This window comes from Cryptomeria japonica, chromosome 10 (genome assembly GCF_030272615.1).
Source record: "Cryptomeria japonica chromosome 10, Sugi_1.0, whole genome shotgun sequence".
In the NCBI taxonomy this organism is placed as follows: domain Eukaryota; kingdom Viridiplantae; phylum Streptophyta; class Pinopsida; order Cupressales; family Cupressaceae; genus Cryptomeria; species Cryptomeria japonica.
In genome coordinates this window covers 197,592,057-197,598,056 of record NC_081414.1, presented here as the reverse complement: position 1 = coordinate 197,598,056, position 6,000 = coordinate 197,592,057, and positions in this window count along the sequence as shown.

Here is a 6,000-nt window from a genome sequence, read left to right as displayed (position 1 = left end):
AGAGGATCAAATGATAAAGAAAAAGAGAAGGTTAGTGAGATCCAACATGATCACACTCAGAGATGGGTTAGGAAGACTGAAGATAAATCATCAGATGGGAATGCCCCAGTTATCTATTCTAGCAGAAGAGGTTGCTCCTGCACCGACAGTGAGCTCGATCGGTAACTAAGGAAAATGCCTTAGGGGTAGGTAAACTTCATGGAAGATAATGCATATGCCCTGGGAAGAGATTCTAGAAGATGTTCCAGATATTGGAAAGGATTATCTGGCATTGATATGTTCAGAGTGAGATCTAGTATCTTTCATCGACAGTCATTTATGTCAACATAAGATTAGGGTTTTCTTGATGGATAAAAGGAAGATTCCACTTCATTGTTAATCACCTAGCATTCAGAGCAATTAAAGAGTGATTTAGAGGCGATCAGAATTCTTCTTGAGTGATCACACCGACGTCTCGAAGGATTTGTTGGAGGTTTTCACCGACAACATTCAAAGGTATTTTTCTTGAATCATAGAATCAGGATAATCTTCTGCTCCTATTTTTGTTACAAATCCAACTATAGTAGAAGTTAAGGACCACCCTAGGCCAATTTTCAAATGCTATCCACATGTGGCTACCAAGGAAGATTCGGTTGGAGAATTTTCTTGCATTCTGGAGGGAGTGATATATGTAGAATATGTTAGGGCCTATATTCATTATCATATAGAGGACTTAGGAACTTCAGAGATCAAAGGGATGTATATGAATGAACTCATGGGAGAATCTGGTAAGATCAAATCGACATATCAACACATCGAAGATCTAGGGTTTATTGATATTCTAGATATTCTGAAATTTGAGGATGAGATAGTTAGATATGTACTGAGCAGAGTACATGGGAAATTCATATGGCTAGACCGACCCTACAAAATCACTCAGGAATCCATTCGGGCAATTACTGGCTTGTCATCGATAGGGAAACATCCAGATAAGAAAGTATCAAATGACTTCGTAAGGAAGATCACTGACACCACATCAAACAAGAGATTGATGAAGGTGAGCATCATCATTGACACCGACATCAAGTTTGGCAGCATGGTTATAGGCTACAAGGTAACTCAATCTAACTGGTTGAATTCAATTTCAAGTTCATGTATTTTGGCCACATATAGGATGGTGAGAGAAAATTTCAAGTTATATCTTTGTGGCTGGATGCTTGAGGAGTTATTGATCAGTTTAGGGAATATTAAAGGTGAGAAGAAGGGCACCTTTTGATATGGAAATCTGTTGGTCTGTTTAATATTATACTTTTTAAATGATACCCCCGATTCTAGAAGGAAGCAATGGACTTTTGACATCCCGGTAGGAAGACAAATTAATCAATCAATTGTTGTATTGGGAAGTCTTAAAGATGATAAGGTATGGGGTTACTTCAAAGATTTTCAAAAATATATGAGGTCTATAATAAGAGTACTTGAGCATATAGTAGAGAAATACACTACCAACATATGTTTCATGGTCAAGAAAGATGAGACCCTCATGGAGGCAATCAAGCCCCAGAAGATATGGATAGCTGAAATGAGCTATGAGGTAGATGCATTAATTCTTCATGCATATGCAAAAAATCTACTTGATGTAGATATAGATGAAACAAAAAAACCTTGTGGAACAGCACAACAAAAGACTCTTGAGGTTGAAATTGAGTTCAATCGAAAGAAGAGGGAAAAACAAAAAGGTAAGGCAAGCAATTTTATACAAGAAGTTTCTAAAGACATTAAGGCTCGTATTGATGTTGTCCTGGAGGCAGGGACAAAGAGGAAGGATTTGGTAGTTAACATTGAACCCATGACTGCAAATTCTGAATCTAAGGACAATACTTCGTTAGCATTCAAAAGAGTTGTGAGAAAGAAACCGAAAGAACCTAAGGTGGAAGCAAAGAAACAACCAGTTAGGAAGGTTACCATCAAATTATCAGCGTAGAAGTAGGCACCTAAGGACACACCATCAATTGCATCCGATACTACCAGGAGGAGGAAGAAAAGTGACATTGATTTGGTACTTGACTGGTAATGTAGCAATTATTCTGCCTAAGACTTGTGCTGAAATTGTTGATGAAATCACTAAGGATGGAATATTGAAAAATATTGAGTTATATTATGATGAATTAGAAGTTGATGAAGAAAGAGAGGTAGAGAAAGCACCACTTCTATATTTAGATATCTATGAGAAATAATTAATTGAAATATAAAATTAAATACCGATAGAATTATATAACATGTTAGATGGAAGAAGGTTATCTAAAATGCAAGAAGACAAACGCATTAAGATGCAGAAAATTTTAGCCATCTGTGTTACCATAGCTCCGAATGAGATGGAGAAGACAATTGAGGCTGCAGACAAAATTTTTTTTAACAACAAACACATAATAACTAGCTTGATGCTAGGGAGAATGAATGAGGTGATAAAGGAAACACAAAAGGCTTGGATCAAATTTTTGGGAGAACATAGAGGATTCTTTACTTCATTGGAGACCAAAACTGAGACTGTAGATACACTGGTTGAAGGGAAAGGTAAAGGAAGTATGGGTACTCTACCCACAGTTTTGAAGAACATCAAGATAGTGGAGATTGAGCCACCGGTTATCACAAATGTATAGACACATATTGAGATACCAGTTATTACTGAGAACATTGTACATGACACTAACATTGAGGAAAATTGGCTAGCGGATATTAATGTACAAGTTGAGGATACTGTTCCTAGAGAGGAACCAGTAGTTGCACAGACTGCACCAAGTGACAAAGCCACCAATGTAAGTGAGGAGGCAATAAAAGTTAAATCACCAGAGAGAACAAGGGAATCCAGTAAGGCACCAGTTGGGAGCCCATCATTGTTGACAATTGATACTTCTCAAGTTGAGAAGAAATCCACCATGGATATGAGTCCCACAGAGCTAATGATGATGGCCACTTAGAAACTAATGAAGGAGGGATCAACATATAATGGGATAATAGATCCAATCAATAACAGTTTTGCATAGACTGGTCCCACAATGTAAGATTGAGAATGAAGTGAACCCTTCTGGCAAGATTAAGATAATAACAGAGCACATCTTTAAAGATTTTCAATCATTACAACATATATCTAACCGACAAGCACTTGAGAGATTCACTTTGTCTAAGAGAGTTGCTTTTGATAAGATTATTGAGACAAAGAAGAGGAAGATAGAGGAGAAACTTATTCTTATTGAAAATTCTTTGAAACATGGTACTAACATATACAGGGTATGTTGTAATACAAATATTCTTACAACAAATGTAGATAAGAAGATAAAGGAGTTACAGGAAAAGATTGATAATATTGCTAACTCTTTTGATGGACTAACTTCACTGACCACATGTATTGATGGACAAATTTTGACTTTGGAGAACCAAATTTATTCTCTTGAAAAGGAAAGAGATAAGATCATTCGGAACGCTAGAAGTCTTAGAGGTTTGGTGAGTCCAAGATTGGATTCACTTGGTGTACATAAAAGGGAATGCATGGATATGCTAGGGAAGTCCACACCGACAGAAGTCATTGAGAAAGAATCACTTGCATATTTATTGAGTGGACTTGTATCCATCTCCTCCACACTAAAAACCGGCTAAGATACTTATCTAGAGTTACCGGAGAAAGCTTATCTAGAAATCTTGAAATTGGTCAAGCTCCGGTAAGACATTTTTGGAGGTATTCAGTGTACAATTTATTATTTGACATTACTTTTATAATTTTTGGGCATTGATGTTACAGGGGGGTAGTATACATGTGAAAAAGAATGAAGAGTTGCATACATTAGGGGGAGCCATAGAGTTTTTGGAATTCTGGTATCCTAGAGTATTTTGCATATTTAGCTCAGGAGGAGCAGGGGAGGATGAAACCGACAGGTGAAACCATGACCATTTTTCACACGAGTGTTGCCATCAATGCCAAAGGGGGAGATTGTTGGAAATTGACACTTTATTGGTTGGTTTCATTATGTTTTCATTGATGGCAACATGATTTTGGGTCTCGGCTTCATATGGTGTATTGACAGGCACTTTATAGACTCTACACCGACACCGACACTGACATGTTAGAAGATTTCTTTAGTCACTGACAATGTAGGATGACAAGGTATAGAAAAGGTCATCGGTATTGGAGGTTGCCACATCTTGGATCCGACATCAGCAAATAGTTTTAATGCTTATTCATTTATGTTATTTGGTCGACATGTAATATGATATTGTATATATCTTTGTAAGCCAACATAAGCCATAACAATTGTATAGGGTATATAAGTCAGTCTGATAGATCATTTTGTGATATGAGAATGAAGGATATGGACATGAAATGTAATATGTTGTGAAATCATTTTGAGAGACTATGTATGTGAGGAATTCATTGTAAGGGTTATTCCGATACTGAGGTTTAGGGTTTTAACCGGAACAGACAGAGCTTAAATCAGAACTGTATTATGGCATAAGGAGATGCTATATTAAGAAGTTCACACTTCTTTGGATTGTTGTCTGGATTGTTATGTAGTCAGGGAGGCTCCTATTGTGTTAAGCAGTGTGCTATGGGTTGTAAGCCTTCCTGCAAGTGTAGACCCATCATCTATTGTAATCTCTTCATATAACCATTGAATTGATATTGTGGGTAACAAATCCCATCGTGGCTTTTCCTCTTTGAGGTTTTTCATGTATAAATCTATGTTATGTTTCTCATTTATGTGTTTGGCTTATTGGTTCTATTACTTCTTTCAATTCTGTTTATATTGGTATATCGATTGGTGTATGAATGTTTTGTTAAGATTAAAATCTTCTATTCCAGTGTAACACTGATTCACCCCCCTCTCAATGTTATTGGTTTCCAACAAAAACAAGTTTTGAAGGAACCAGAAACCTCGTACAATAGGTTTTGAAGGGAGCTAAAACCCTCAGAATTAAGAGGGATGCGAACCATGGAACAAATAGCTGCCAAAAGATACAACAATGAAAAAAGTCAGCCCCAACTCAACATAGCAACAAAAAAATAGCTAAAAATATAGAAGGCCAAATTTAAATACAAGAACACAAGCTTTTATAAGGCTCCCTTAACCTTCATCACATATAAATGGTTTTTCTAGTCACCCATAACCTTCACAAACACCAGATAATAGCTGATAGCCATACAATCACAATCTGAAAACAAAGGATTTTGAATGTCACCCTAACCTTTAACTTGGGTTTTAAACTAGCTCCCAAAATTAATATGTACCCCGCTATGGGCAGCATGTTATTCACTGATTTCATCTCCAAAGGAAAAAAATGGGAGAAGAAAGAAAAATTGCTATCAACAACTCCCATGCAGCCAAACATCTGAGCTTCATCTGCTCCCCAACAACACTTCCAAACATATCTAGAAGCATCTGACTACACCTCAATAGGAGATAGGTGACCTCCAGCAGCATCCATCTCCCCCTCCATAGAGGACAAGACCACCTCAATAGGAATAAACAAATATACCCCAAGTTGTAGAAAATAGAGCATAACAATAATAGCCATGGAACCAAGAAAGAGAGGGACAAAAAAACACATATCATAAGGAGACCCAACAGTCATAAAATAAAAACATGAAAGAGTAGGCCCTAAAAATAGAATAAATAAGGGTTTTAACAAGGCTCCCTTAACCTTCCCTTGAGACAAGAGAATATGGGAATTCACCAAGATCTCTAAAACAATTAAAACCACCCCAAGGGATTTAAACAGGCTCCCCAAATAATAAGCTTTGGGTTTTAACATGGCTTCCAAAACCATGATAGAAAAAAGAACCAAAGAAACCTCCAGCCATATGCAAGAAGGTAGAGGATAAGTGAAAACCAAATAATCCCCAAAAAATCTCCTAGAAGAATAGGAAGAAAGACACACCTTCAAGGGAAAACAACCAACCAAAATATCTCTCTGCATCTACTCACAAGAAAAAAAGTAGAACAACTGAGAAGGCATTGAACCAAAGCCCTC